Here is a 12323-nt window from a genome sequence, read left to right as displayed (position 1 = left end):
CAATTTCAAAACTACCTTTTTTGGCTAAGATCCTGGAAAAGCTAGTAGCTGAGCAGGTAATTTCCTTTTTAAATAAAAATAAATTATTTGAGACCCTTCAATCTGGGTTTAAGGCCAACCACAGCACAGAGACTGCCTTGCTGAGAGTAATGAATGACCTTTTAATGGCTGCAGACTCAGGAAAAATATCGATTTTAGTTCTTTTAGATCTCAGTGCAGCATTTGATACAGTGGACCACTCCATTTTATTACAACGTTTAAAATCTTGGGTTGGGTTTTCTGGCACAGTTTTTAACTGGTTTTATTCTTATTTATCGGACAGGTTTTTTAATGTTTTCATCGGCAATTCTTGCTCATCCAAGGTGAAAATGACATGTGGCGTTCCCCAGGGTTCGGTACTGGGACCTCTGCTATTTTCAATTTACATGTTACCACTGGGGGAGATAATACGCCAACATAACCTTAATTTTCATTTTTATGCCGATGATACGCAACTGTACTTATCTTTTAAACCTGGTGACCTTGGTCTTTTAAATAATCTCAATAGCTGCATTGCTGATATTAAAACCTGGATGGCCCAAAATTTTCTGCAGTTGAACATGGACAAAACTGATGTGATAATTTTTGGTTCAGTTGAGGCCCGACATGGTGTGGCTTCGAAATTGGAGTCTCTATCGAACAATGTTTCTTCAAGCTGCAGAAATCTGGGGGTGATTTTTGATACTGATCTTAATCTGGAGACACATGTTAAATCAGTGGTCAAATCTTGTTTCTGGCAACTACATAGGTTATACAGGATAACCCCCCTCCTATCAAAAAAATGTCTTGAGATGGTGATTCATGCTTTCATTTTTTCCCGTTTGGACTATTGTAACGCACTCTACACATGCCTTTCACAGCAGAGTGTGTATCAACTCCAGTTAGTCCAAAATGCTGCCGCCAGACTCATAACTGGAACCAGAATGAGAGACCACATCACTCCAGTTTTAGCGTCTTTGCACTGGCTCCCAGTCCGTTTTAGAATAGATTTTAAGATTTTATTGATTGCTTTTAAAGCACTCTGTGGTCTGGCCCCTGAATATATAGCCGATCTCCTCACTCCTTACGTACCTGGTCGCAATCTTAGATCTTTGGCAAAAGGCCTTTTAACAATCCCACAATCTAGATTGAAGACCAGGGGAGATAGGGCCTTTGCTGTAAGAGCCCCAACACTCTGGAACAGTCTCCCTGAAGAGATCAGGCTCGCTGGGTCCCTACCAGTATTTAAATCTCTTTTAAAAACTTACCTCTTCAGGTGTGCTTTTAATGATTTTATTGGTTCTTAAATCTAAACATTGTATTTTATTGATTTTATTGATTTTATCGATTTCATTGTTTTCTTGATTTTATTGATTTTACTGATTTATCTATTTTATTGATTCTAACCACTATCACCATCTCATATGTGTGCTGGTTTTATTTCTCCATACTGGAAACTGTTTTTAACACTGATTTTGTCTCATATTAACTGTACAGCACTTTGTAATCTGGATTTCGAAAAGTGCTATATAAATAAAGTTTATTATAATTATTATTATTGATCCAGCTGTAGACTTGCTTGGTGAATCCGACTTCATTTGAAAATAGATGAACACTGTCACCTGATTTTGAAAGACACGCCTTTGTTTCATGGTGCACATAGTGCAATGAAGTAAGTTTTTTTCCTCCTCAGTCTCAGTACAGATTAGTCAAACTACATGATGGATTGTAGGAGTCCTCCTTCCACCTTGTGCTCCACCTAAGAGGAGGAAACCAAGTTGTTTCTTGTAGTATTAAAAAGAAAAAAACAGCGTCTGTGCGACAGAAACAATAACAGAACGACTCTGTAAAAACAAAACCCTGGCAGTTTTATTTTTCGTGGAGTATTTATGGCCCTGAGCAGATGTTGTACATACCCACCTGTAAGAAGGTATTGTGACACAAAATCATAAGCTAGGAATTTTCTTTAAAAACTGTTCATATCTTTCTTTACAGGGGTGAGATTATATAAGTTCACTTCCTTCCACTCCCTTTCAAGCAATATTTATTAATATGTCTTATTATCCTAAGTTTGATTCGTCGTTGTATGAATGTATAATTGATGATTGTATTGCTTTTGTGTATTCCTATTTGATTGCTTGAAATAAACCATTTCAAATCAAATCAAATTTATTTTGTATCCCTTCAACACCAGATATGCAGCTGGCAACACCCCTTTGACCTATCATTACTCCTTGATCATTTACATCTTCAAAATGAATCAGATGATTCTGACAGCGGCTTTTAATATCGGCTTTGCACTGATATGCAACACTTTACGTTTAGTGTTGCATATCAGAAGGGAGCAGAGCAGGGAGCTTGTGGCACCTACGTCACTGCTACAAGCTTTTTCCAACAGCCTTTTTTTTCTGTCTGCTCATGATCTACAACAATTCAATTAAATAAATACTCAGAAATGCAAATTAAGACTTAATTTTCTTAACATACGTCAAAATGGCACAAGAAAAAAACCCCACCTAAACCATGATTTTCGTTGGAGTGGGTCATTAAAGGGTGAAGCCTTTTATTTTATTTTGTTGCTTTGTTTATCTTTTCCCCACTTGAGCCTTGTTTGTCAGTATCTAAAGTCTTTATCTTTTTTTCAGTATATGAACTGCAACACAACCGTGATGAAAATGCATTTAGAAAAAGAAGCCAGATACAAGAAAGTGTTTTTGTTTCCGTGTTTAAAACAAATCTGGAAAGACTAGATGGAATTGGAAAGGGTGATTCAAACAAACGGTGTACCGAGAAAGCAGATTCAGGTCCTTGGGAAGCGTTTTCTTAGAATGTTATTCAGAACCAAATGCTGTAGGCAAAATATAATAGACACAATAGACTCAGTGGTAATATGTTAGGTTTACACTAAAGGTCATTTAAGGAGCTACAGAGTATATATATTTTTACAGTCTCATTGCTGAGATTCAGAAGACATGGATGACGTTGAAAGAATAACCTGGGTTTATTTTTTTTGAAGATCTGGTGTAACCCTTGTGCTATCCTAGGCACTTTAACATTGGGAATTGGGTCATCTAGACCCACTAGACAGTGCTCTGAACCTTTTTTCTTCAATGATTTGTGATCTTCACTGGTGTCCATGGATTACATGAAATCCTCTTCACCTTTATCCACCTTTGTCATGGTAGGGAGAACACGTCAATGTAAGGGTGGGGTCATAGGATAGCACAAGGGTTAAATGCATCAGCAAGAATGTCACCTTAGTTTATGAGATCATGCGGAGGACTCCCAGTCCTATCTACTGCAGGAGCTGTGTCTGAATGACAACCGCTTTCAGCTGTAGTTCTGTTGCTGTGTTTCACAACTTGCCTACCTGCATTAGTCTGCAAAGGAAAATAATCAAAAATTAAAAGTGGGTGAAGTTTTTATTTTTTCTCTAGACCAGAAAAACATCATTTAGGAGCATGCTAGCATAAAAGCTTTCCCCCCATGATTTTTGACTGTTACCGCTGTTCACATTAACGACACAATCCTACTGATGATGAGTTCTTGATGGTTAATGCAGCGCAAATCTTTGCCAAGTTTCAGATATTTGAACTCTGGAAACAACCAGCGTCAGAATATAACTCACTGCGCAGCCAAAACACATTGCTGTCTCACCCGGAATGCAATGTTGCTTGAGCATTGCACTCCGCCAGCTGCTCAAAATGGACCGCAGAACCTCTCATCGCATCCGTGCATAGACTCAACATTGGATATAGACGCCCCTCACATGCATATCGTGATCAGTGTGAACATAGAACTACTCATGCAGTTGTTTACTATTCAGAATGAAGAGCAAACTCTGCAAGACTGTGCAAAAGGTTTCGATAGCATGCTGGGGTGCAAAGGTAGAGCGTTTGACATCCAATCAGAAAGTCGCAGGTTCAGTTCTCGCCTTGACCGCCTATGTGTCAAAGTGTCCATGGACAAGACACTGAACCCCCACATTGCTCCTGGTGGTTGAAGTTGGCGCCAGTGTTCGGCAGCAGAGCCGCTATCTGTGTGTGAATGTGTGTGTGCATAGGGGAATAGGATTGTGGATGTAAAACATCCAGTAAAACACTGGAGCTGTTGCTAGCAACACACACGTTCACACGCTCTTTGACATACCGTAACTCTTCCATTTATGCAAATCTGCGTCAGAGGATTCTGAAGCAAAGAAAAAGGGCTTTTTGTATCAGATTTGCACTGTTATGCAACACTCCACATCCAGAGGACACTTTACGTTGGTTGCCCCAGCAGTTGAAGAGCTACAGCAGTGAAAATAATGTAAACACCCAAGTCACCATGATTTTCCTTGGAGTGGGTCATTAAAGGGTGAAGCCTTTTATTTTATTTTGTTGATTTGTTTATCTTTGCCCCTTATCTGAGCCTTGTTTGTCAGTATCTAATGTCTTTATCTTTTTTTCAGTAGATGAACTGCAACTCAACCGTGATGAAAATGCATTTAGAAAAAGAAGCCAGATACAAGAAAGTGTTTTTTGTTTCCGTGTTTAAAACAAATCTGGAAAGACTAGATGGAATTGGAAAGGGTGATGCAAACAAGCCGTGTACCGAGAAAGCAGATTCAGGTCCTTGGGAAGCGTTTTCTTAGAATGCCATTCAGAACCAAATGCAGTAGGCAAAATATAATAGACACAATAGACTCAGTGGTAATATGTCAGGTTTACACTAAAGGTAATTCAAGGAGCTACAGAGTATCTATATTTTTACAGTCTCATTGCTGAGATTCAGAAGACATGGATGACGTTGAAAGAATAACCTGGGTTTATTTTTTTTGAAGAGCTGTGTAACCCTTGTGCTATCCTAGGCACTTTAACATTGGCTAAAGTAAGTAAGTTAAAGCAAGGGAGGAAAGTACTATACAAGTATACGCCACTGACCATTTACTGTCGCCATTCAACAAATAGAACCATGAGGCTCATTTGACTGCTCAACGTCTATATTCTCCAAGAAAATTTGGATGAGTTTACAAAGTTCTGGGGATGTAATTCAGATTAACAGACTGTGACCAGGTGATAAATGACACCGATTTGTCATTGATTCACCAAGTGGTTGCAAGTAATGTTTTAAAATATTAGAATATGAAAAATCAATATTAAATATACCAAATGTCTGATTCCAACCTTACCTGGCAGTGTCTAATTAAGAATTTCAAATCATTTGGTATCAAATTGGAATATTGGCTTACATGTAGACAGTCTTTGACAATGAAGCGTTTTACTGCTTGAGGTTTCAGAGTGACATCATTTGTAAAATTCACAAAAAGGCTGAATTTTTGTGTACAAGCACACTCAAATATATACACAAACACATTGATACATACTGTACATGTAAAGCTGGAGTCTAGATAAAGCTACATACACACAGACGCAAAGGCACAGCTTTAGATGTATCATGCAAATATACCAACACATTCACAAACATTTCAGATCTCAAACATACAGGTGTCTCAGTGCAAAAGCAAGCAACAGACACTTCTATACACTACAATGCAAATTCATTTTTCCTGAATGCAAAAAAAGAAGGGAGCCCAACCCCTGACACCAGTCCAGCCCTTCCCTAATGAAGGTGGAGCCTATTATTTTTGCTTTCTATGAACAAGCTAACTCCCAATCATGTAGAGGTGAGACAATCAATTGCCATTCCTAGGATCAAACCAGAATCAAATCAAACAATACCATAAAAAAATAATTTCAAAATAAAATAAATCAAAAATTGAATCAAAACTGGAAGTTACCATATGGATTGAGTCATGGTAGGTTTTAGTGTCCGTCCTGGGGGAGGATCCCTCCTTCATGTGGTCACCCCTGAGGTTTCTTCGTTTTTTCCGGAATCCGGTTTTTTTTGGGAGTTTTTCCTTACCGCAAAGGGGGGTCTAAGGGCAGGGATGCCAGTATAGCTTAGTCAGTTTGTTAGTTCATTTTAGTATTTTCCTATTGAACTCTTTGTATTCGTGATCCTTTTGAGTTCATGTTTTACTTCAAAGCCCATCGAGACGACTGTTGTTGTGATTTTGGGCTATACAAATAAAATTGAATTGAATTGAATTGATTGAAAATATGTGCAACAGTGTTCAAACTAGAATAAATGATAAGGTGAACTTTGCTGCTTTAAAGTTAAACACAATTAAATCAACTTTACAGAAAGGTATAGAACATTTATCAGTTGCATTGTTAGAAAAATGACACATGAAGAACATGTCCCCCAAGACAAAGAAAAACCCCATTTATTTTGATAAGACAGAGGAAAATGATCATTTTCACATTTTTCATTTGAATTCCTATAGTGGATAGAAAAATAATGTTAAAAAAACTGTTATTTAAAAACTAATTAACAAATACTGATTAAATAAACCATCTGTAAAACTTAATAATAAATACTTGTTCTTTTGGTTTTAAAAGAAGATACTTGGAAATTGACTAGTTTCTATGGTTGGTCTTCTATAAAAAGGTTTGAAGATATTTTGTGACAAAGTTGGAATAAAGTTAGTAAAGTGCAGACAGACATAAATATTCACATTTATTCTTAAGGAATGTTAATTTCTTCTTTTAAAATTTCTCCTATAAAATGTAAAAGAATAAAAAAACAAAGTGTGAGTGTGTATAATGTTGCTAAAATAGCCTAGCTTAAAAACATTATATGATAGCTTTAACCCTTGTGCTATCTTAGATGACCCCACCCTTGCATTGACGTGTTCTTCCTACCAAGACAAAGGTGGATAAAGGTGGAAAGATTTCATGTAATCCATGGACACCAGTGAAGATCACAAATCATTGAAGAAAAAAGGTTCAGAGCACTGTCTAGTGGGTCTAGATGACCCAACTCCCAATGTTAAAGTGCCCAGGATAGCACAAGGGTTACACTCCAGTGAATGCCGAGCCACAGTTAGGTGGTTTATCACAGAAGGAAGTCTGTCTGATAACTGTAGCTGTGTTCCAACTGTGTATTTTTGTGTTTTGCGCAGTAGAAAAAATGACTTTGTCAAAGGATGAACATTTAGTGAAGTAAGGTACAAAATACAAGAATTAAACATTTAAATCTCACTAACCAAATACTTGGAGACAGTTTCAATATTACGGTGAATGAGCACAGAAGGAGTCCTATCATCAGCTCAGTCATCCACCAGTTCAGTTGGCCTTCTATAGCCAAAGAGTAAAAAGTCTTCTTCATAGATTCTGTACAGCTTCCTCCTGTCTTCCAGTGGTACACTTTGAAACCAGTCCATAACAGAATCAGCAGAGGTCATATTTTTATATGAGGAAGGAAACTTGATATCGTTTTCCAGCTTTAATATCTTCAGCAGCTCCTGAGCATCTTCTTGAAGACTTTCTTGATGGCCAACAAAGTCATATCTGAGAAGAAAGAAAATTGGCAGTTTTTCTCAGTTTGATAACGAATTGTACGTTATAGTTGTTAATTTAGGTAAATATGTCCTTACTCAATGAGGCAGGGGTGACACAGACGATGCATCTGCCTCCAGTGGGGCTCAAATGGTTCTTTTTTTTCTGTTCGTGGGTCCAGTATATACTGAATGAAGTCATAGAATGAAGGCTGGAGACCTTTTTTCTTGGCCACCTCATGATTATAAGTTATATTGGTCTGTTTCTCTTTCGGCTTTTCCCATCAGGGGTCGCCACAGCGAACAAGTCGCATGGGAAACTTGGCAATGTTTTACGCCGGATGCCCTTCCTGACGCAACCTCCTCAAACCGGGCTTGGAACCGGCAGAGGTAGAGAAGGGAACAGGGAGCAGCCTGGAGTCGAACCCGGGTTTCACGGACGGAAGGTGCCGCAAACCAGCACGAGCTAAACTAGCTCCCTATAAGTTATATTGGTCTGTTTTTCATAAAGTAGCAAGATAAGTCTCACATAGCCTTCATAAAAATACTGGTTGTAATTCAGCAGCTTGTCTCTGTAGGCAGAGATGAGGCGCACAAATGGATCACGGACAAACAGGAACTTGGTGTAGTGCTTTAGTTTTGCCTGCAGAACAAATGAATACACATCAAACCTCTATTTGATCATTTTCAGGACGATCCTAACGTTGATGAACAAACTGACCTCTCTCTCTGGCTTTGGAAAGTCATTTAGGTGCTGGAATCTCTCAGAATCGTGAACCCATTCATGTTCGAAGGACATTGGGTCAGGATATGGTTCACTGTAGTTTAAAGCGATCAAGGTCCTCTTCCAGTTGGTACATGCCACCTGCAGAAAATATAAACCCGCTGATGAAATTGTTGATGTTTTAACCCTTAGATTGTGTTCTGGACAAAATGGACCCATTTTCACAGTTTCAAACAGGTCAATTTTAACCCGAACTCAATTTAAAGGTTAAAAGTATTTTAAATTAAAATAAAAAACATAAGAAAACATCTGCTTGTCACTATTTGCTAACAATCCTACCAAAAAAACCAAACCAACCAAAAAAACTCGTATACATAGCGATGTTTACATTTATTCCCATTTTCACCTAGCTTAACACTGTTAGCCTAAAACTAACATTTAACCTTATTTTTATTTCTTTCCTTTTCCTTTGATGTATTTATTTATTTAAATGGAAACAGTTTGCAATATTTGTTTATAACACAGATAGTGTACTTTCAGTCAAAATTGTCTTGATAACATTGTTCTCTTAGCTTAATATTTAGCATAGAATAGCAACAAATTTCTATAGTTATGAACTTAAAAATAAAAATTTCTATTTTATGTTAAGCTAAAAACAGAGGTTGAAACATTTAGCACACATTTGCACAGCTTAATGAATGTGAATGCAGATGATATGTCACCTTTGGAATGTAACAGTAGATGATGCCGTGTTTGTCATCCACAATAACATTTGTCAAGTTTGAGTCCTTCAAGTCATCCAAACTTTGGTTTCCACCTTTACAGTATTTTCTCAGAAGATCCTTTCTAAAACCTTGTTTTTTTGTGTACCTCAGTGCTGCAAACACAGAAATAAATCTTTTAAAATTTGAAAATCATTCATTCCTCTCTAGTAAACGTAGATTTAGCTGCTAAAGTTTGTCTAAGTTTACCTTAGTTTATCTCCAAACAGAATTAAAATGTTCCAGTGAGGTTAAATAAATACTACACTGGAGTCAAAGCTCTGGCTCAACATTTTTGAAGGAAAATGCTTTTACAATGGCAAGAAAGTTAGACACTTGAGGGCTTCCTAACACTCTGTAGTAACAAGGTTTTCAAATAAAAGAAAAGTTCATACCCAAGGTTTGCAGGTAAAAATCCCATCCATGAGTTGTCAAAGTGATAAAAACCATGACTCCCAACAGGAAAATGGGATTCAGACATCCTTTATTTGATCTCATGATGTTGTACTTCACATTCCCCTTCTAATGAACTAAAAAGTCACAGTAAAAATGAAAGCAAGTTAGATTTAAAATTCTCCATAAATAAAATGAAAGTGTTTTGCACTGATTTTTGAGAGAAGGGACAAAACGGCTTCAGAAAAACTCTTCAACATTACACCAAATTGATAAGGGGTTACATATTTATCTAGATTTGTGCTATTTCACTGTGTAAAGGGTAAAGTTGGAAGTTAAAAAACATTTTTAACAAATTCACCTGGTAACTTCATTGCATTGATTTACGTGAGACACACTCAAAGTATCGGATTACACAATTATAATAGCCCAACAAGATTTTCTAGTTTGGAATTATTTTGCAATAGCATTTAGGTACTCTGACATATGATAAAATGCAATATTTATACTAAAGGCTTAATTTCACACTTTTTTGAAAGCACAGATTTAAAAAAATGACATTTTCCAACCTTTATCTTTACATAGAAAACAATTCTTAAAAGAATAAAAGACAAAAGAGACAAAAAAAAGATTTAGATCTGATAATCCTTTATGTCTCAACCAACAAACTGAAGAAATCTTTTTTTATATCAAAAAAACCCCTGAAAACATACACCTGACAGTGCTGACAATGATCTGACAGAGTTCACACGAGACTGAGTTAACAACATGGTATGAGCATTTCTGACTTTTAGTATTATAATAGACATGTTGACGTTCTTCAGCTGTGGCTACAGGAAAATGGACATTTTTCAGAATCAGAATCATGTTTATTGTCATATGGACAGCTTACACTGAAATATGAAATGTTGTTCCAGTACAACCCGAAGAAGATCATACATGCGACAGAAATACGCACATGACTGAGGTGCGGCAATGTTAGGCGCCCTTTGCTCAGATGGATTAGGATGTGACGGGGGGGGGGGGGGGGGGGGGGGGGGGCATCGGTAGCATCTAAAATATCATAAGATGTCAAGCTTACCCAACCATGTGTGGAACTACTGCATTATTCACCATGGCTATTGGAGTCAAAAGGGGTGTTATTGAGGGATTTAATTCATAATTAAAGCAGAAGACACACATATGATGATTTGTGCGGATTTCTATGGAAAACAACTTTAAATCTTTCCAATAAGTTGATTTATACATTTTTTGACCCTTATCTTTGAATTTAATTTTTTTTACATTGGAAGTTTTTTAATGCTGCTAACAATTGTGACCTCTTGCCAAGGACAAGAGACAAAACATAGGGTGTCTAACAACTAGTCATGTGTTGAAGCAAAAATATCCCCAAAAAGTCATTGTTTATTCTTAATTCTTTTAGATCTAACTTACAGAGTATTTCAATCATTTTTAATCTATTCCTTTCTAATACAAATAAGACTTTTCTATGTTGGACACGTTTAGTCCAAACTCTCAAAGATCAGTGCATTTACATTATTTCAATCTGCCGAAGATGGACTGCGGCAGTCTTTAAAAGAGGGATGTTACTTACCAAAACTGAATCCATGTGAAGACTTTCCAGATAAATAATATGAATACAAGTTATTTTTTTTGTCACTGCAAAAAATATATATATATCAAAAAATACTGAGTGCAAAGCGGCAACTTCTTTAATGATACTCCTCACAGCATGAGCGGCTTAGTAAGCTTGGGTGTTTGAGCTGGAGAACAGGAACTAAAAGCACCGCAGTTACGTTTCTGCAGCTGTAGACGTGACTTGTTGTATCCTGTTTACAGCTGAACAGACAAAAATGAAGATTTCAAGCTGCCTCCATGTGGCAATGGGGTGTGAACAAGGTTGACTGGTTTACAAGGATCTGTAAAAAACAACTGCAACACCCACTTAGGCCACACCCACATTTCTTTATGCTGTAAAAAAATAAGAGGAAAAAAGGCTGAAACCTGTACAAATGAGATCTGCCTGTAATGTGTAAAAGACATAAAGGGTTTTTGTATGTTTTTAAACTGAAAAGTGATAATAAAAAAAACAATATTACCTGAATATTTCTTTTTCCAAATCACTGAGAATCAGGAGCAGTAAAAAAAAAAATCATTTTTTTGAGCTTTTTTGTGATGTATGTAATATAACGGGTGGCTGCTCTCCATTCTGGTGCATTAAATTGTTGACAAATAGATCCATGTACGTCTTTATTTTCCTCGTCTGAGCTGGCATCTCGGTCAAAACGAAATAACTGTATAGCTAAGATAATTTGTTGAGGGTCTGAGTGGCTGTAAGCTAGCAAGACCTCTCAGTAACAAGTAGGGGAAGGGAGGTGAGGTTGCTGTGCAGCAACAGTCCCACCCACAACTTAGAAGCAAATTTCTTATGAATGCCTGCCGCTCTGCAGACACTATGTTCTACAAAAGTTTTTTTTTTTTTTTTTTTTATTTTGGTCAAAAACGACGTAATCATAAATAAAAGACCACTGGGGACGCTTTTAAAATGTGTCAAAAGACGATCAGAGTGGGTCTTTAAATTCCAACACCCAAAAGTGATTTCCTTTGACTCTAAGAGACTTTTTGAATCTGTTTCATATACTGTATTTTCATTGAATTATATCAACCATGTTTGGGCAAACACGCACTCTTTCTTATTGAATGTAAACTAGAGCTTTTATAATGTGCTGGGGCCATAACTCCCGTATCCCTTGTGCCATCTTAGATGACCCCACCCTTACATTGACGTGTTCTCCCTACCATGACGAAGGTGGATAAAGGTGGAGAGGATTTCATGTAATCCATGGACACCAATGAAGATCACAAATCATTGAAGAAAAAAGGTTCAGAGCACTGTCTAGTGGGTCTAGATGACCCAACTCCCGATGTTAAAGTGCCTAGGATTGCACAAGGGTTAAACATAAAACACAGTTCTAATCTAAAATAAGATGACCTGGTAGCCAGCAGAGATAAACTCAGGAGTACGAAGACTCGAACAAGTCCAGAT

The 12323-nt window shown here is 37.2% G+C and overlaps 1 long non-coding RNA gene across 1 annotated transcript; it reads right to left on the bottom strand.

Annotated features, from left to right (window-relative positions):
* Positions 1–7883: 7883 nt before the first annotated feature.
* Positions 7884–11029, bottom strand: LOC144981307 (uncharacterized). The gene is made up of 5 exons (XR_013650923.1): positions 10872–11029; positions 9280–9414; positions 8846–9000; positions 8121–8264; positions 7884–8042 (listed from the first exon to the last, which is right to left on the bottom strand). It is a non-coding gene; the product is annotated as an uncharacterized LOC144981307 (long non-coding RNA).
* Positions 11030–12323: the final 1294 nt, after the last annotated feature.

Source organism: Oryzias latipes, chromosome 18 (assembly GCF_053564925.1).
Source record: "Oryzias latipes strain Hd-rR chromosome 18, Olatipes_Hd-rR_3.1".
Taxonomy (NCBI): Eukaryota; Metazoa; Chordata; class Actinopteri; order Beloniformes; family Adrianichthyidae; genus Oryzias; species Oryzias latipes.
This window is presented reverse-complemented; position numbering and strand designations above follow the sequence as displayed.